This window comes from Tursiops truncatus, chromosome 16, assembly GCF_011762595.2.
Source record: "Tursiops truncatus isolate mTurTru1 chromosome 16, mTurTru1.mat.Y, whole genome shotgun sequence".
Taxonomy (NCBI): Eukaryota; Metazoa; Chordata; class Mammalia; order Artiodactyla; family Delphinidae; genus Tursiops; species Tursiops truncatus.
The window spans coordinates 63986430-64008214 of record NC_047049.1 but is presented as its reverse complement, the minus strand read 5'-3'; the positions used below and the strand labels follow the sequence as shown (position 1 = coordinate 64008214).

At 35.7% G+C, this 21785-nt stretch overlaps 1 protein-coding gene across 1 annotated transcript in view; it reads right to left on the bottom strand.

The window, feature by feature from the left end:
- Positions 1 to 21785, bottom strand: part of CTNNA3 (catenin alpha 3) — a 486398-nt gene that overhangs the window by 103574 nt on the left and 361039 nt on the right. The gene's annotated exons all lie outside the window — the stretch shown is intronic.

Genomic DNA, 21785 nt, shown 5'->3' with positions numbered 1-21785 from the left:
CCAAAAGACTTAAAATGACTAAGAAGAATAACTGGGATGGAGAGGGGCTAGGCAAGGAACTGCTATTTTTCACTTTAAGCTTCTCAAAAACTTGATTTTTTTTTTTGGCAATTTGACAAAACTTGATTTTGTCAAATTTTGTCAAAAAAAAAAACTTGATTTTTTTTTTTGGCAATTTGACAAAACTTAAAAACTTCCAAACGAAAACAATTTGAAATATGTAAGTGAAATTTGCTTTTGTTATATTGAGTCAAATCATCAGAAAACAAACTCATATCAAGAATAAAGTAAAGAACGCAATATTTGCCTATAGCCTGGTAAAATCAATAATTTAAAATTGTGAGCCCCACCATATTTTGTTTTGTTTTTTTATAATGAGAATTTTTAGTGAGGTCATCTGGGTTCTTTAGGAATCTCAATCATTATTCTAGAGATCTAATGTATAGCATAGTGATTATAATTATTAATACTATACTCCAAACTTGAAATTGCTAAGAGAGTAGATTTTAAATGTTCTCATCTCAAACACACACACACAAACACACATACACACACACACACACACACACACAAATGGTAATTATGGAGATAGCCATAATTTTTGTTTGTTTGTTTGTTTAAAAATCTCCTTTAATTATATTTTCATGAACTCCAAGAAGAACATCATTGCAGTTAATGTTACAAAAAAGCAAAGAGGGACATTTGAACATGCAATAAAAAATGGATTCACAGTGAAAATAATGTATGTTGGTACTAAAATATAGTTACTTGGCTCCCTGAAGGGAAAAGCTTTCTTCTAATTATCTATTCACTTGAGTTTTATCATGAGAAAATATTTTTTTTTTCTGGAAAGCTTTGGGAAGTTTTCAATTTGTGCTACTGTTATTGTTAGCATCTGATGGAAGTCCCTCATTCTGAAAGCCATTATTTGCAGTCTGTAATTTAATCAGAAAAGGAAAAAGTACAACAAATAGCTTGGCAACTGTGTTCTTGTTACATACAAAGCCATTAGCAAAAATATGTAACAAAATTTATGTGAAACAAACAATTTTGTCCTTATATACAGAAGTTTCACAGAAAGATAGACAAGATGGAAAGGCAGAGAGCTATGTACCAGATGAAGGAACAAGATAAGACCCTAGAAATACAATTAAATGAAGTGGAGATAGGCAACCTTCCAGAAAAAGAATTCAGAATAATGATAGTGAACATCATCCAGGACCTCGGAAAAAGAATGGAGGCAAATATCGAGAATACAAGAAATGTTTAACAAAGACCTAGAAGAATTAAAGAACAAACCAACAGAGATGAACAGTACAATAACTGAAATGAAAACTACACTAGAAGGAATCAATAGCAGAATAAGTGAGGCAGAAGAATGGATAAGTGACCTGGAAGACAGAATGGTGGAATTCACTGCTTCATAACAGAAAAAAGAATGAAAAGAAATGAAGACAGCCTATGAGACCTCTGGGACAACATTAAACACAACAAATTCACATTATAGGGATCCCAGAAGGAGAAGAGAGAGAGAAAGGACCCGAGAAAATATGTGAAGAGATTATAGTTGACAACTTCCCTAACATGGGAAAGGAAATAGCCACCCAAGTCCAGGAAGAACAGAGAGTCCCATACAGGATACACCCAAGGAGAAACACACCGAGACACACAGTAATCAAATTGGAAAACTCAAAGACAAAGAAAAATTATTGAAAGCAGCAAGGGAAAAATGACAAATAACATACAAGGGAACTCCCATAAGGATAACAGCTGATTTCTCAGATGAAACTCTACAAACCAGAAGAGAGTGGCATGATATACTTAAAGTGATGAAAGGGAAGAACGTACAACCAAGATTAGTCTACCTGGCAAGGATCTCATTCAGATTTGATGGAGAAATGAAAAGCTTTACAGAAAAGCAAAAGCTAAGAGAATTCAGCACCACAAAACCAGCTCTACAGCAAATGCTAAAGGAACTTCTCTAAGTGGGAAACACAAGAGAAGAAAAGGACCTACAAAAGCAAACTCAAAACAATTAAGAAAATGGTCATCGGAACATACATACCGATGATTACCTTAAACATGAATGGATTAAATGTTCAAACCAAAAGACACAGGCTTGCTGAATGGAAAGAAAAACAAGACCCCTATATATGCTGTCTACAAGAGACCCACTTCAGACCTAGGGACACATACAGACTGAAAGTGAGGGGATGGAAAAAGATATTCCATGCAAATGGAAATCAAAAGAAAGCTGGAGTAGCAATACTCATATCACATAAAATAGACTTTAAAATAAAGACTATTACAAGAGACAAGAAAGGACACTACATAATGATCAAGAGATCAATCCAAGAAGCAGATATAACAATTATAAATATATATGCACCCAACATAGGAGTACCTCAATACAAAAGGCAACTGCTAACAGCTATAAAAGAGGAAATCGACAGTAGCACAGTAATAGTGGGAGACTTTTACACCTCACTTACACCAATGGACAGATCATCCAAAGTGAAAATTAATAAGGAAACACAAGCTTTAAATGACACAATAGACCAGAGAGATTTAATTGATATTTATAGGGCATTCCATCCAAAAACAGCAGATTACTCTTTCTTGTCAAGTGCGCACAGAACGTTCTCCAGAATAGATCACATCTTGGGTCACAAATCAAGCCTCAGTAAATTTAAGAAAATTGAAATCATATCAAGCATCTTTTCTGACCATAGCGCTCTGAGATTAGAAATGAATTACAGGGAAAAAAGCGTAAAAAACACAAACACATGGAGGCTAAAATTCATTACAAAATAACCAAGATGTCACTGAAGAAATCAAAGAGGAAATCAAAAAATACCTAGAAACAAATGACAATGAAAACACGACGATCCAAAACCTATGGGATGCAGCAAAAGTAGTTCTAAGAGGGAATTTTATAGCTATACAAGCCTACCTCAAGAAACAAGAAAAATCTCAAATAAACAATCTAACCTTACACCTAAAGGAACTAGAGAAAGAAGAACAAACAAAACCCAAGGTTAGCAGAAGGAAAGAAATCATAAAGATCAGAGCAGAAATAAATGAAATAGAAAAAAAGATAACAATAGCAAAGACCAATAAAACTAAAAGTTGGTTCTTTGAGAAGATAAAATTGATACACCATTAGCCAGACTCATTAACAGAAAAAGGGAGAGGACTCAAATCAATAAAATTACAAATGAAAGAGGAGAAGTTACAATACACACCACAGAAATACAAAGCATCCTAAGAGACTACTACACGCAACTCTACGCCAATAAAAGGGACAACCTGGGAGAAATGGATAAATTCTTAGAAAGGTACAACTCCCAAGACTGAACCAGGAAGAAATAGAAAATATGAAGAGACCAATCACAAGTAATGAAATTGAAACTGTGATTAAAAATTTTGAAACAAACAAAAGACCAGGACCAGATGGCTTCACAGGTGAATTCTATCAAACACTTAGAGAAGAGCTCACACCTATCCTCAAACTCTTCCCAAACATTGCAGAGGAAGGACCACTCCCAAACTCATTATATGAGGCCACCATCACCCTGATACCAAAACCAGACAAAGATACTACAAAGAAAGTATATTAAAGACCAATATCTCTCATGAATATAGATGCAAAACTCCTCAACAAAATACTAGCAAACACAATCCAACAACACATTAAAAGGATCAAACACCAGTATCAAGTGGGATTTATCCCAGGGATGCAAGGATTCTTCAATATACGCAAATCAATCAAGGTGATACACCATATTAAGAAATAGAAGAATAAAAACTATATGATCATCTCAATAGATGCATAAAAAGCTTCTGACAAAATTCAACACCCATTTATGATAAAAACCCTCCAGAAAGTGGGCATAGAGGGAACTTACCTCAAAATAATAAAGGCCATATATGACAAGCCCACAGCAAACATCTTTCTCAATGATGAAAAACTGATAGAATTTCCTGTAAGATCAGGAACAAGACAAGGATATCTACTCTCACCACTATTATTCAACAGAGTTTTGGAAGTCCTAGCCACGGCAATCAGAGAAGGAAAAGAAATACAAAATGGAAAAGAAGAAGTAAAACTGTCACTGTTTGCAGATGACATGATACTATACATACAGAATCCTAAAGATGCCACCAGAAAACTACTAGAGCTAACCAATGAATGTGGTAAAGTTGCAGGATAAAAAATTAACCCACAGAAATCTCTTGCATTCCTATATACTAATGATGAAAAATGAAAGAGAAATTATGAAAACACTCCCATTTACCATTGCAACAAATAGAATAAAATACCTAGGAATAAACCTACCACGGGAGACAAAAGACCTGTATGCAGAAAATTATAAGACACTGATGAAAGAAATTAAAGATGATCCAAACAGATGGAGAGATATACCATGTTCTTGGACTGGAAGAATTAATATTGTGAAAATGACTATACTACCCAAAGCAATCTACAGATTCAATGCAATCGCTATCAAATTACAAATGGCATTTTTTTTTTTTTACAGAACTAGAATAAAAAATCTTAAAATTTGTATGGAGACACAAAAGGCCCCATATAGCCAAAGCAGTCTTGAGGGAAAAAAGTGAAGCTGGAGGAATCAGACTCCCTGACTTCAGACTATATTACAAAGCTACAGTAATCAAGACAGTATGGTACTGGCACAAAAACAGAAATATAGATCAATGGAACAAGGATAGAAACTCTAAAGATAAACCCATGCACCTATGGTCAACTAATCTATGACAAAGGAGGCAAGGATATATAATGGAGAAAAGACAGTCTCTTCAATAAGTGGTGCTGGGAAAACTGGACAGCTACTTGTCAAATAATGAAATTAGAACACTACCTAACACCATACACAAAAATAAACTCAAAATGGATTAGAGACCTAAATGTAAGACCGGACACTATAAAACTCTTAGAGTAAAACATAGGAAGAACACTCTTTGACATAAATCACAGCAAGATCATTTTTGATCCACCTCCTAGAGTAATGGAAATAAAAACAAAAATAAACAAATGGGACCTAATGAAACTTAAAAGCTTTTGCAAAGCAAAGGAAACCATAAACAAGACGAAAAGACAACCCTCAGAATAGGAGAAAATATTTGCAAACGAATCAATGGACAAAGGATTAATCTCCAAAATATGTAAACAGCTCATGCAGCTCAATATTAAAAAAACAAACAACCCAATCCAAAAATGGGCAGAAGACCTAAATAGACATTTCGCCAAAGAAGGCATACAGATGGCCAAGAAGTATATGAAAAGCTGCTCAACATTAGTAATTATTAGAGAAATGCAAATCAAAACTACAATGAGGTATCACCTCACACCAGTTAGAATGGGCATCATCAGAAAATCTACAAACAACAAATGCTGGAGAGCATGTGGAGAAAAGGGAACCCTCTTGCACTGTTGGTGGGAATGTAAATTGATATAGCCACTATGGAGAACAGTATGGAGGTTCCTTAAAAAATGAAAAATAGAATTATCATATGATCCAGCAATCCCACTACTGGGCACATAAGAAAACCATAATTCAAAAATACACATGCACCCCAATGTTTATTGCAGTGCTATTTACAATAGCCAGGTCATGGAAGCAACCTAAATGTCCATCGACAGACGAATGGATAAAGAAGATATGGTACATATATACAATGGAATATTACTCAGCCATAAAAAGGAACGAAATTGGGTCATTTGCTGAGATGTGGGTGGATCTAGAGTCTGTCATACAGAGTGAAGTAAGTCAGAAAGTGTAAAACAAACATCGTATATTAACGCATATATGTGGAACCTAGAAAAATGGTACAGATGAACCGGTTTGCAGGGCAGAAATTGAGACACAGATGTAGAGAACAAATGTATGGACACTAAGGGGGGAAGCGGCAGGGGGTTGGGGGTTGAGGTGTGATGAATCGGGCGATTGAGATTGATATGCATACACTGATGTGTATAATATTGATGACTAGTAAGAACCTGCTGTATAAAAAATTTTTAAATATAGATAACTAATAAGAAATAAAAGGTAATTATGTGACGTGATGCAGGTGTTAGCTAATGTTACGGTGGTAATCATTTAGCAATATATAAGTGTATCAAATCATCACCTTGCAAACATTAAACTTACACAGTGTTATACATCAATTATACCTCAACAGAGCTTGAAAAAAAGAATCTCAATCATTATCAAAAATAAGTTACTTTCAATATGCAATACTGTACTTACTAAGACTGGGTAATGCACATCTCAGGATCATTTTCAAAAGACACTGAACATTTTATTGTTAATCTTCAGTCAAACCAGGATTTTATTAACATAACCACAAATTCCTGTTAAATGCAATAAATATTAATTAAACAACTATTATATATGTGTATAAGATTGCCCTAGGGCTTCCCTGGTGGCGCAGTGGTAGAGAGTCCGCCTACCGATGCAGGGGACATGGGTTTGTGCCCCGGTCCGGGAAGATCCCACATGCCGCATAGCGGCTGGGCCCATGAGCCATGGCCGCTGAGCCTGCACATCTGGAGCCCGTGCTCCACAACGGGAGAGGCCACAACAGTGAGAGACCCGCGTACCGCAAAAAAAAAGATTGCCCTAAGCTTTGCAGGAGATAAAAGTTAAGATATTTCACTCTCTATCATCCTGGAATTTATAGTCTTGTGAGGAACATAAGATGCACATAGCAATTACCAAAATAAAGTGGAAAATTATACAGGGGCATAAAAGAGGTAGAAAAAGGGAAGAGAAATGAAAATTAGTTATAATTCAGAGGACCAGGGAGCAGATGGTCTTTGAACATAGGCTGAAATTGAACATGTGAAGCTAAAGAGAGGAGAATTATATGGGAGTAAAATAATAATATCAATAAAGAATGTAAGCAGGAAAGTGCAGCACATGTCAGTTCAGCAAGTCATTTTGGTTGGATCATAAGGTGGGTGAAAAGAAGTAGTAAAAAATAAAGAAAGAAAATATTTGGGGAGATCATAGGGCTCTTTGAGGATCAAGTTAACCATTTTGTAATTCAGATAACGAAATGTTGGTGTCAATTAAAGGTTTTGAGAAACAAGTGACCTGTCCAGAATTATATTAAGGAAAATTAACGTGAAGATGTACATGGGGAGGATTAAAAGAGAAGAAACAAGAGCTATGCTTTATTTAACATTAATAGATAATAAAGAGAAAATCACATTCTCTGAATATATATCTTGACATACATTTTTGAGAAATATCATCATTCTCAAACAATGAGGACATTTCAAATTTGCATCAAAATTTTGTGAACAGCATGAGTGTTGTAAAAAAAAAAACATAAGCAAGCAATACACACATGGATCTTTATAAGCTCTATAATTATACTATTGGTCAAATCAGTTCCTATTCACCTAAAGGAGGAATAGATGTCTTCAGGTAGAAAAGAAAGAACTAAAGTAGATGTGAAAATTTCCCTTACTTATTTTCAAACAGTGGCTCCTCAAAAAAAAAACTGCAATTAATTAAGTTTCTGAAATACAAACATATCTGAATAGTAGACATATGGCAGGAGCGGCAAATGAGCAGACCAAGCTGAGGTCCTAATTTGTCAAAAGTAAGCACATTAGTATTACCAATCTGTTAATGTTGACAAGAAGACTCATTTTGACTGTTCCTTTTGTATCAATAAATGAGTGGATTTCAAATACTCTGAATAAAAATACTAAAAGGAGCCCTTCTAAAAGTACATATCAACCCAGTAATTTCTGGATGCTCTTTCAGTATAGCCTACAAATATTTTCAGGACAGCAACTCAGAAGGGAATAAATATCTTAAGTCCTTGAGCTATGTATTGAATGCTAATGTATTTGTATATGATGGATTTAATACAGAACTGAGAATAAATGACTTTCAGCAGCTGCACTCTAGACCTATAAATCACTATGAGTACTACAAAATCTATACAGAAGAGGAACAGCTGGATAATTTACAACCAGTATTTGTCAATACTGGTTGTTCTTGAATAATACACCAGTATTTGTCAAGAAAAAGCTGAAAATACAGAACCTGATTTCTCCTTTTTTCACAGTGCACACTTCTACAAAAATTAAAAATTATCCTTCTAGAGAATCTATTTGGATAAGTGCTTCTATTCATATTGACACATTGCTCCTTTAAAATACAAAATCCTTAATTCCACTCATTTTAAGGAACACTTTTTAAAAGGATAAAAATGGCAAATGGAAAAAGTTTTCCTTATAACCAAATGCAAGCACAAAGAAAAGTCTTTTAATGTTTATTTTGTGTTCCAATTGCTATGCTCTAATAAAATCCTACAAAAGGAAACACATTAAACCAGATGACTTGCAGAGCACAGTGATACCAAAAATAGTACTTAAGCTAATACACTAATTGCAAAATTGCAGAGATTAAGTTCATCATTCTAGTTCTTGGATAAACTTTGGAGATAGAGTATTTAAAGTTTAATATAAGGGCTGTCTTAAGCCTCTTGAATAATACAAGCAGTAAAAATGTGCTCCATATAAGAAGTGAACTCCAGAAAGAGAAAACTGCAGTCACTAAAGGAATATTAGCTCATGTGTAAGCAACAAAATAACTTGCTTGCAACTTCTATAAAAGTCAATACAACAGAATGCCTAAGTGCCAATTTTGCTCACATATCTACCATTGTTTTAGTTTTCATAGGTGACTCTGATTCATAAAGAAGCCATTTTACCTTGATAATAACACCAAAGAAAAATTTTAATGTCCCCACATTGGAGCTATAATGTCCTCTATGTAGGAATTTGACAATATGAAAAAATTTGGACCTATTTTCAAATGGACCTCTCTCAGGTTCAGACGTGTAAGTTCCTTTAAAACAATGATAAAGACGCAGATGTAGAGAATGGACTTGAGGACACGAGGAGGGGGAAGGGTAAGCTGGGATGAACTGAGAGTGTGGCATGGACATATATACACTATCAAATGTAAAATAGATAGCTAGTGGGAAGCAGCCGCATAGCACAGGAAGATTAGCTCCGTGCTTTGTGACCACCTAGAGGGGTGGGATAGGGAGGGTGGGAGGGAGGGAGATGCAAGAGGGAAGAGATATGGAGACATATGTATATGTATAGCTGATTCACTTTGTTATAAAGCAGAAACTAACACACCATTGTAAAGCAATTATACTCCAATAAAGATGTTAAAAAAATAATAAAAATAAAACAATGATCATAGGAAATTCAACCAGTTGGCTTTATTCTCCAAATAATGCAGTCTAGTGGACTTTAATTGCAATATTATATAAACACTGATAAGAATACACACAGAGTGACAGAAGAACAGGCAACTTTACCTGCTTACCAACTTAACATCAGCCAGAAGCAAAAGAGATGGGTGAGGTTTTTCTTAATTGATGTCTGACCATCTTTCTTCCCTTATACCTCATTCCTCTAATCACTTTATTTTAAAATCACATAGCTCAGAGCACAAACAAGGCCCCCTCTGTCGGTTGTCCTTAAGTTGAACTCAAGTCTTCTCAGCACACACATAGCCTCACAGGATATGTACTTATTGAGCACAATGCCGGGGAAAGAATCATAGGCATCTAATAGTAGAAATAGACATGGATTAACAAAAAAAATCCAAGCCCTAAAATGTCACAAAGGGTTGAAGAGCATAAAAAGAACACAATAATTTATGTGAAATTAGTTTCATTCAAATTAACAGAAAGATTCAGCTGCATTTTTCTTAAGTTATACTACTTACTAGCTCAGAGCATGAACCACCAACCAGATAGGTAAATGCAAAGCAGAACTACCAAAGGAGAAATTCTTGCACTGCTTTAAAATGGGAATAGAGGGCTATCACTAAATATACCGGAAAAAAAGTACCATTGTTTACGGGCCTCCATCACAGAACTTTATACATCTATATGATTCTCCTCCCTGAACTTCTGACAGGACTTTGAATCTCTCCTAGAATCTCTCTCAGGAGTTCAGCCACAGAACTGAGCTAACTTAAATGCCCTACCATACTTACTGTTCTATAATCGCTGAAGTTGTCCTAATTTCTTAAGTTAAAATATCCTGTGGTTCTGGGTACTTCCCTGGCGGCGCAGTGGTTAAGAATCTGCCTGCCAACGCAGGGGACACGGGTTTGAGCCCTAGTCTGGGAGGATCCCACATGCCGCAGAGCAACTAAGCCTGTGTGCCACAACTACTGAACCTGTGCTCTAGAGCCCGTGAGCCACAACTACTGAGCCTACGTGCCATAACTGCTGAAGCCCGTGTGCCTAGAGCCTGTGCTCCACAACAAGAGGAGCCACCGCAGTGAGAATTCTGTGCACCGCAACGAAGAGTAGCCCTCGCTCACCGCAACTAGAGAAAGCCTGCACACAGCAATGAAGACCCAATGCAGCCAATAAATAAATAAATAAATTTATTTAAAAATATATATATATCCTATGGTTCTAAACTGGACCCAACTTATTTCAAGAACAGTAGTACCCAATGTTTTTAAATGCCCATTAAATAAAAGTATTAAGTAAAATCAATACTTTATTAATTCACAGTTGTGTAAGCCAAACCATTTTAGCAGTAGAGGACACAGAGTAATATTTAAAGAATAAAGAAGTTACAACTTATTTCTTATAAGTTGTAATGCACTGTGAATCTCAGAAATTACTTGTTAAAATTTCTGGCTTCAAATATTCTTAGAATGTGAAGGTCAATTTCTGGTCTATCTCTTTATTATTACTCCAAATAGGTATATATTTGTCTTTTTCATGGAGGTATTTTTATAAATGTCTACACCCCACCCACACCTACTACTAAATACATGGCTATCTAAATTTCAGTTGTTCATCAAAATCCATTATTTCCACTTATCTTAGCCCTCTCAGCCCACAGAGACCTCTTTCTCACATGAAGTCCCATACTATTTACTATTTGTAGTATAATGTAGTAGTTAAATGCGTAAGATTTTACTGCTAGACACCCCTGTATCAGAGTCCTATCATTCATTGCTTATGAGACCATGGGTAAGTCACTTAACAGACATAGACCTTAGCTTCCTCATACCTAAAATGGAGATAACAACACCTATTTTATCAGGTTTTTGTGAAAGATGAATAAGATAATATATGAAGTGTTTACACTTTAATAGGAAGCAGGAAAAATAAAAATAATTTTTAAAAAATACAACTCAATAATAAAAAGACAACCCAATTTAAAAATGGGCAAAATATTTTAATAGACACAAAGGCCAGTAACCACAGGAAAAAATACTTAAACTTATATTTATGAGGAAAATGCAAATTAAACCACCATGATATGTCACTACACATCTACCAAAGGCTAAGATTCCCATAACTGGAAGTCTCACACATTTGTTGGTGAGCGTGAAATGGTACAATTGCTTCAGAAAAAAGTGTTGCAGTTTCTTATAAAACCAAAAATTTACCTACCCTATGACAAGATAATTCCACTCCTATGAATAGGCATACCTCAGAGAGATTGCAGGTTCAGTTCCAGACCACCACAATAAAGTGAGTATCACAACAAAAGCGAGTAACACAAAGTTCTTGGTTTCCCAATGCATATAAAAATTATGTTTTACACTATACTGTAGTCTATTAAGTATGTAATAGCCTTATGTCTAAAAGAACAACGTACATAACAATTTTAAAATACCTTATTGTTAAAAAGTTCTAACCACCATCTTACACTTTAGCAAGTCATAATCTTTTGCTGGTGGACAGTCTCGCCTCAGTGCTGATGGCTGCTGACTGATCAGGGTGGTGGTTGCTGAAGGGTGGGCAGGGCTGTGGCAATTTCTTAAAATAAGACAACCGTGAAGTTTGCTGCATAGATTACTCTTTCCTTTCACAAACAGTATCTCTGTAGTATGCAATGCTGTTCGAAAGTATTTTACCCACAGTAGAATTTTCAAAACTGGAGTCTATCCTCTCAAACCCTGCCACTGCTTTATCAACTAAGTTTATGTGCTATTCTAAATCCTCTGTTGTAATTTCAACAATCTTCACAGCATCTTCACCAAGAGTAGATTCTATTTCAAGAAACCATTTTGCTTTGCTCATCCATAAGAAACATCTCCTCATCCATTAATGTTTTATCATGAGATTGCAGTGATTCAGTCACATCTTCAGGCTCCACTTGTAATTCTAGTTCTCTTGCTACATCCACCACAACTGCAGTTACTTCCTCTAATGAAGTCTTGAACCCCTTAGGTCATCCGTGAGGGTTGGAATCAATTTCTTCCAAACTCCTATTAATGTTGATATTTTTTACCTCTTCCTATGAATCACAAATGTTCTTAATGGCATCTAGAATGGTGAATCCTTTCCATAAGGTTTTCAATTGTCTTTGCCCAGATCCATCGAATTACTGTCTATGACAGCTATAGCCCTACAAATTTATTTCTTCTTTTTAAGGTTTTTTTTGTAAAGATAATTGTAGATTCACATTCAACGGTAAGAAATAATACATGGATGTTCTGTGCACCCATTGGTAACATCTTGTAAAAATATAGTATAATCTCACAATCGGAAAATCAACATTGATACGACCAAGGTAAAGAACATTTCCTTTACCACAAGGATCCTTCATTGGCCTCAAAATGTATTTCTTAAATAATAAGACTTGAAAGTCAAAATTACTCCTTGATACATGGGCTGCAGAATGGATGTTGTGTTAGCAGGCATGAAAACAACATTAATCTCATTGTACTTCTCCATCCAAGCTCTTGGGGGACCAGGTGCATTGTCAATGAGAAGTACTATTTTGAAAGGAATCTTTTTTCTGAGCAATTTTTTCTCAACAGGACTTAAACTGTTCAGTAAACCATGTTGTATGCAGATGAGCTGTCATCCAGTCTTTGTTGTTCCATTTATAGAGCACAGGCGCAGCATAATTCTTAAGGGTCCTAGGATTTTCAGAATGGTAAATGAGCTTTATCTTCAACTTAAAGGCACCAACTGCATTAGCCCCTAACAAGAGAGTCAGCCGGTCTTTTGAAGCTCTGAAGCCAGGCACTGACTTCTCCTCTTAAGCTATGAAAGTCCTAGATGGCATCTTCTTCCAACAGAAGGCTGTTTTGTCTCCATTGCAAAATCTTGTTTAGTGTAGCCACCTTCATTATCTTAGCTAGATCTTCTGAATAACTTACTGCAGTTTCTACATCAGCACTTGCAACTTCACCTTGTACTTTTATGTTATGAGGACAGCTTCTTTCCTTAAACCTCATAAACCAACATCTGCTAGATTCAAGCTTTTCTTCTGAAGCCTCCTCACCTCTCTCAACCTTCATAAAATTGAAGAGAGTTAGGCCCTTGCTCTGGATTAGGCTTTGGCTTAAGGAACTGTTGTGGCTGGTTTGATCTTCCATCCAGACTACTAAAACTTTCTCCATATCAGCAGTAAGCCTGTTTCACTTTATCATTCTTGTGTTCACTGGAGTACCACTTTTAATTTCCTTCAAGAACTTTTCCTTTGCATTCATAACCTGGCTAACTGTTTGGAGCAAGAGGCCTAGCTTTCAGCCTATCTCTGCTTTCGACATGCCATCCTCACTAACCATAATAATCATTTCTAGCTTTTGATTTAAAGTGAGAGATGAGCAGCTCTTTCTTTCACTTAAATACTTAGAGGCCATTGTAGGGTTGTTAATTGGACTAATTTCAATATTCTTTTGTCTTAAGTAATAGGGAGAAGTGAAGAGAGGGAGCAAGACAGGGAATTGCCTGTCAGTGGGGCAGTCAGAACAAACACAACATTTATCAATTATGTTCGGCACCTTATATGCGTGTGCGTGTATTTGGTATATATGGGGTTGGAACTGCTGGGACACATGGGTCATATGTTTAACATTTCAAGGAACTGCTTATTTTCCAAAGTAGCTGTATGATTTTACAATCCCACCAACAATGTGTGAGAGTTCCAATTTCTCCACTCCTTGCCAACACTTGTTATATTTCTGTCTTAGATTATAACCTTCCTAGTGGGTGTCAAGCAGCATCTCCTTGTAGTTTTGATTTGCATTTCACTAATTGCTAATGATTTTGAGCATCATTTTATGGGCTTATTGGCCATTTCTATATCATCTTTGAAGAAATGAGTTTAATTATTATACAGGGTTTTTCCCAACTTTACTGAGATATAATTGGTATATAACATAGTGTAAGTTTATGATATATAACATGATAAACAATACACATATATATTGTGCCATTCTAATACATATTATGAGAAGATATCTCATTGCTGCTTTGACTTGCACTTTCCTGTTGATTCGTGATGTTAAACAGCTTTTCATGTACGTGTTGGCCATTTGTATGTCTTCCTCGAAAAAATGTCTATTCAGGTTCTCTGACCATTTTTAATCAGATTATTTGATATTTTGCTATTGAATTGTATGAGTTAATTATATATTTTGTATATTAAGCACTTATCAGATAAATGGTTTGTAATTTTTCTCCCATTCCACAAGCTGCCTTTTCATTTTGTTGATAGTTTTATTTGCTGTACAAAAGGTTTTAGTTTGACGTAGTCCCCCTTGGTTATTTTTATCTTTGCTGTGTGCACATTTTATGTCAGATCCAATAAAATCAGTCAAGACCAACATCAAGGAGATTTTTCCCTATGTTTTCTTCTAGGAGTTTTTTGTTTCAGATTTTATGCTTAAGTCTTTAACCCATTGCAAGTTGTTTTTTGTGTGTGGTGTGAGAGAGGGGTCCAATATCATCTTTTGCATGTGAATTTAGTTTGCTAGTATTTTACTGAGAATTTTTGCCTTTATATTCATCAGGAAGTAGTCCTGTGGTTTTGTTGTTGTTGCTGTTGTTCTTTCTTGTAGTGTCGTTATCTGGCTTTGATATAAGACTAATGCTGGCCTCATGAAATGAGTTTGGGAGTCTTCCCACCTCTTCAATTTTTAAAAAGTGTTTGAAAAAGATTGGCATGGATTCTTTTAATATTTGGTAGAAAATACCAGTGAAGCCATCTGGTCCTGAACTTTTCTTTGTTGGAAGGTTTTTAGTTACTGATTCAATCACCTTACTTTTAGCTGTTCAGATTATCCATTTCTTCACAATTTAGTGTTGATATGTTGTAGTTCTAGGAATTTATCCATTTTTTCAAGGTTATGCAATTTGTTGGTATATAATTATTTACAGTAGTCACTCATGACTCTTTGCACTTCTGTGGTATCAGTTGTAATATCTTCTCTTTTCTTTCTGATTTTAAGACTTGTCTATTTGTTAGTCTGGCTAACAGTTTGTCAGTTTTGTTTATCTTTTCAAAAAAAAAAAACAGCTCTTACTTTCAAGATCTTTTCTATTATTTTTCTGATCTCTCTTTTTTTGTGCTCTGATCTTTGTGATTTCCTTCCTTCTGCTAACTTTGGGCTTAGTTTCTTTACACTTTGAGGTGTAAAGTTAGGTTGTTTATTTGTGATCTTTATTTTCTCCCAACGTAAGTGTTTATCACTGTAAACATACCTCTTAGAAGTGCTTTTGCTGCAGCCCTTAAGTTTTGGTATGTTATATTTCCATTTTCATTTGTTTCCTGATATTTTTTATTTCCATTTGATTTCTTATTTGACCCAAAGTTCTTCAGAAGTGTATGTTTAATTTCCATGTATTTGTGAATTTTCCAATTTTCATCCTGTTATTAATTTCTAGCTTAATACCATGTGGTCAGAAAAGACACTTCATGTGATTTCAATTTTCTTACATTTGCTAAGGCTGTTCTGTGGCCTAACATATGATCTATCTTGGAGAATATACCTTGTGAGAAATATATGTATTCTCCTGATGTTAGATGGAATGTTCTGTACATGTCTTTTAGGTCTATCTGGTTTAAAGTACAGTTCAAGCACAATGTTTCCTTGCTAATTTTCTGTCTGGGTGATCTATCCATTGTTTACAGTGGGGTATGAAAATCCCCTATTATTATTGTACTGTTATCTATTTCTTTCTTCAGTTCTGTGAGTATTTGCTTAATATATTTAGGTGGTCCAATGTTGGATGAATATATATTTACAATTGTTATATACCCTGATGAAATGACCCTTTTATCACTTTATCATGATATAATGACCACCTGTGTCTCTTGTTAATAATTTTTGTTTGAAGACTACTTTGTTATGTATAGCTACTCTGCACTCTTTTGCTTTCCAATGCATGGAATATCTTTTCCTATTACTTCTCTTGAGCCTATGTGTGTCCTTAAAGCTGAAGTAGGTCTCTTGTAGGCAACACAGAATTTGAGTCATGCTTTTTAATCCATTCAGCCATTCTATGCATTTTGATTGGAGAATTTCATCAATTTACATTAAAATAATTATTCTCAGGTAAGCACTTACTGATGCCATCTTATTAATTGTTTTCTAGCTGTTTTATCATTCCTGTGGTTCCTTCTCCCTCTTTGTTTTCTGTATAAATAGATAATTTTCCACAGTGGTATGGTTTAATTTCCTTCACTGTATCTTTTGTGTATCTAATTTTGTGTAGATTTTTGCTTTGCAGTTACCATGAAACTTAAATAAAACATCTTGTAGGGCTTCCCTGGTGGCGCAGTAGTTGAGAGTCTGCCTGCCAATGCAGGGGACACGGGTTCGTGCCCTGGTCTGGGAAGATCCCACATGCCGCGGAGCGGCTGGGCCTGTGAGCCATGGCCGCTGAGCCTGCGCGTCCGGAGCCTGTGCTCCGCAACAGGAGAAGCCACAACAGTGAGAGGCCTGCATACCGCAAAAAAAAAAAAAAAAAAAAAAATTGTAGATATAAAGTCTATTTTATTTTATTTTTTAATTGCTTTTTTTTTTAGTTTTTATTGGATCAGCCATCATTTCTTAAATAATCTTTCTGCTGTTTTATAATCCCTTCTCCTTCAGGGACTTCAATAATGTGTCACTGTTTCACTTATAGGTACCCCATAATTCACACAGTCTTTCTTTACACTTTTTACTCTTTTTCATTCTCATTTCCTTTTGCTCCTGTGACTGCATAATTTTAAATAAATGGTATCTTAGTTCTACTGATTGGTATAGTTTGATATCGAACCTCTCTATAGAATCTTCAGTTCAGTAATGTAACCTTCAACTGTCGGATTTCTTTTGGGTTTTTTTTTTTAATGGTTTCTACTTCTTTGTTGAACTTCTCATTTTTTCATGTATTCATTCCTAATTTCATTTAGTTTTCTGTTTTTGTACTTTTTATTGCAATATACTTACATTAGTTTCAGGTGTACAACATAGTGATTTGATATTTAAATACATTACAAAATGATCACCATGATAAGTCTAGTAATCATGTGTCCCCACACAAAATTATTACAGTATTATTGACCATATTCCTTATGTTGTATATTACATCCTGTGACTTACTTATTTTATAGCTGGAAGTCTGTACCTCTAAATTCCCTCCACTTATTTTAGCCATTCCTCCACCAGTCTGCCAGCTGGCAACCAACAGTTTTTTGTCTGTATCAGAATCTATTTTTGTTTTGTTTTCTTTCTCCTTTGTTTTGTTTTTTAGATTCCACATATAAGTGAGATCATATGGTGTTTGTCTTCACTGTCCAACTTATTTCACTTTACATAATATCCTCTAGATTTATCCATGTTGTCACAAATGGCAAGATTTCATTCCTTTTAGGGCTGAGTAATATTCCATTATGTGTCTGTATCTATATCTACATCCATATCTATATGCCACGTCTTCTATATCTATTCATATATTGATGGACACTTAGGTTGCTTCCAAATCTTGGCTATTATAAATAGTGCTGCAGTGAACATTAGTATGCACATATCTTTTAAATTAGTATTTTTGTTTTCTTCATGTAAATACCCAGAAGTGAAATTGCTAGATTGTACGGTAGTCCTATTTTTAATTTTTTTGAGGAAACTCCATACTGTTTTCCACAGTGGCTGCAACTATTTACAATCCCACCAACAGGGACTAGGGTTTCCTTTTCTCCACATCCTCAACAACACTCGCTATTTGTTGTCTTTTTGATGATAGTTATTCTGGTAAGTGTGAGGTGATATCTTCTTGTAGTTTGGATTTGCATTTCCTTGATGATTAATTATGCTGTCATATTTTCATGTGTCTGTTGGCCATATATATGGCTTCTTTGCAAAAATGTCTATTCAAGTCTCTGTCCATTTTCTAATCAGATTGTTTGGATTTTTTTATATTGAGTTGTATGAGTTCTTTATATACTTTGGATATTAACCCTTATCAGATATGTCATATACAAATATCTTCTCCCATTCAGTGTGTTACCTTTTTACTTTGATCATAGTTCCCTTCACTGTGCAGAAGCGTTTTAGTTTGGTGTAGTCACATTTGTTTATTTTTGCTTTTGTTTCCCTTCCCTGAGGAGAAAAATCCAAAAAAAATGTTGCTAAGAACAATGTCAAAAAGCATACTGCCTATGCTTTCTTCAAGAAGTTTTATGGTTTCAGGTCTCATAAGTCTTTAATCCATTTTGAGTCTATTTTGGTATGGTTTGAAAAAATGGTCCAATTCATTATTTTACATGCAGCCATCCAGCTTTCCCCACACTGTTTATTCCCCACACATGTGTATGGACTTCCAGATCCCCAGAAATAATCATATCTTTTCTAAGTCCCCTAAGAACAACTCATTCTCTAGATTTTTCTTTTAAAGTCTTGAGCCAACTTCTCGTTTCTCCAACTAGTATCATGGTCTCAAGCACCTGTGATGTTAAACAATTGCTGCTGATCATTTCCAACAAAACTCCTGAAGTTGGTTCTTTCCCACTGAGCAGCTCTAAGTCAGGTCAATTAAACACAAGTCCTGTGAGTGAGGCTTTCCAAGTAGCAGCAAGACAGATCAAATAGTGACAGTTATCTCAGGGAAATGAGGGTTTGGGGGCAGCTTCAAATTCATTCTGCCCCCTCCAGTCACTGCTGATCATCTGGTTTCATAGCTACTATGGTTGTGTAGCTACTGACTTTCAAGGCTACTATGGACCTGGGGTAAGGTGAACAGAAAAAGGGCAAGTTAAAATACCACAAAAATCATTACTCTTAATGAGATCCAGCCACTTTTCTTGTTGCAAGCCTTTGATTAATATCCAGAGTTCTGAAAAAGTTGATTTTGAACATTTTTCCCAGTGTTCTTTCTCATTGCTTTTATGAAGAAGTGGATTTTCAGAGGTCCCCACTCTGCCATTTCAGAAGTGCTTTCCTGAGGCTATGTTTTTGAATTATGTTTAACAGTGAATTGATTTAATGGAGAACAAAGAAGTATCTTTAAAGTAATTGACTTTTGGGGACTTCCCTGGTGGTCCAGTGGTTAAGATTCCATGCTCCCAATGCAGGGCTCCCAGGGCCCAGGTTTGATCCCTGGTCAGGGAACTAGATCCCACATGCCGCAACTAAGAACCTGCATGCCACAACTAAAAGATCCTGCGCACAGGGCTTCCCTGGTGGTGCAGTGGTTGAGAGTCCGCCTGCCGATGCAGGGGACACGGGTTCGTGCCCCAGTCTGGGAAGATCCCACATGCTGCAGAGCAGCTAGGCCCATGAGCCATGGCCACTGAGCCTGCGCGTCCGGAGCCTGTGCTCCACAACGGGAGAGGCCGCAACAGTGAGAGGCCTGCGTAACTCAAAAAAAAAAAAAGATCCTGCACACAGCAGCAAAGATCCCACAACAAAGACCCGGCACAGCCAAAAAAATAAATAAATATTTTTTAAATTGACTTTTCAATGAAGACAGCAGAATCCATGCAGCCAAATTAGTATTATTTTGTTCAAATCACCATCTTAGGAAGAAGTACCACTTATTCTATGATGCTTCACATACTTAAATATATTTTGAATTTTTAAATTTTACTTAGCATGAGGTAAGTAAAATTTTAAAAAATTGAATGTTTTAATAATAGCCATTTAGCATTCTTTGGGAGAAATTTAATTGAACAAAGTCTAATTTTTAAAAGTATTTAATCAGGCTGAATATATAATAATTTTTTATCCAAACTAAGTGGTGGCTATAAAGTAATCAGAGTAATATTTGTGTTTGGATTATAAAATAACTACAAAAAGTTCATTCCAAAGAAGTAACTCCTCAAAATATGATAACACTGGAATAATTTTACAGCATTGTCATTTGACACATTTGACTTAACAAGTTCTAGAATGAGTTTTAAAAATATTAGTCTCATTACTTTATTTTCAAACTTTATGTGTGTTAAAAGCCTCTCTACTAACCATCTCTAGTCATACTAGCCAAGCAAACTAAAAATTAGCAAAACACCTATAGTGCCTTTTGAATTCCCTTCTAACATTTCATTTATACTCCTATTACACTAGTTCAGGACTTTATTGACTCAAACTACCATATTATTAGTAGAATGTACACCTTCTAATCTACAAACACTTAAAAAGAAAAATGATACCAGATATTAAGAAAAATAAACAATTATATGTCATGACATCTCTTCTGGAAGATTTAACAAGCTAGTTGATGAGGTAAGAGGTAATTTTCTTCTCAATATAATTACCAAAAATATGATAAATATAATAAATAGAGCAAATGAGATGGGACAGAGATCTACATGGTCTAGAATTTTTAGGAAGGAATTAATGTGGTAAGTAAGGCTTGAAAAGGCTTTGAAGGATAATTAGAATTTAAAGGTTCACTCCTTTACTCATTTCTTTAACCATGTAGACAGTAAGTATTCAACATTAGTGAAGATATTAATAAATAAATGTTGACTAGATGATTTTGATGAAGAGTAAGAAGAGAAAGCACTACTGATGGGAAAAACAGAATGAACAAAAGCATAGAGGTAGGAATAAGCATGACATGTTTAAGGGAATAGCAAAAACTCTAGCCTTATTACTTCAAATTTTACATGTCTATCTGGGAATTATGGCATTATAGAGCTAGCTAAAGGCCCTTAGAAATCATCTTTAGCTTCTGCACAGCAAAGGAAACCATCAACAAAATGAAAAGACAACCCACAAAATGGGAGAAAATATTTGCAAATGATGCAACCAACAACAATCTCCAAAATACATTGGGTTGGCCAAAAAGTTCATTCGGTTTTTTCCATAACATCTTACGGAAAAACCCAAACAAACTTTTTGGCCAACCCAATACAAACAGGGGGAGGAATCAAGATGGCGGACTAGGAGGACATGGAATTTGTCCCTACTCTCAAGTACATCAAGAATACATCTACACATGGAACAATTCTCATAGAGCACCAGCAGAACATTAGCAGAAGACTTCAGATACCTAAAAGGACAAGAAAAATCCCCTCACAACTGGGTAGGATGAAAGATAGAAAAAAAAAAGAAAAGAGTAATCAAAAAGGGACCATCAACCCCGGTGGGAAGCTGAAGGTGAGGGGAGGTCCCCACACTCAGAAAAATTCCCTCACAGTGGGGAAATCAGCTGGGACAGAAAGAGACCTTTGGGGGATCAAAGGAGAATGCAGTGGATGGTCTGTGGAAGGCAGAACTGCATGCATGGTCTACACCACTGCTCTGTGCATTCCAGCCTGAGTCATGAGTCGCCTGTTGTGATGGGGGGCTGGGTGCTGGAAAGTGGGGTTCAGAGTGCGGATCCAGGGAGGCAACAGCTGTTGGCTGTGAAAAGACAGCCTAAAGGGACAGGAGTAAGGAGTTCCACAACCAGGAAAAAGCCCAGGACACCAAAGAAACAAAGTGCCATTGTTGAGTGGTGCACAAGGAGTGGAGCCACCA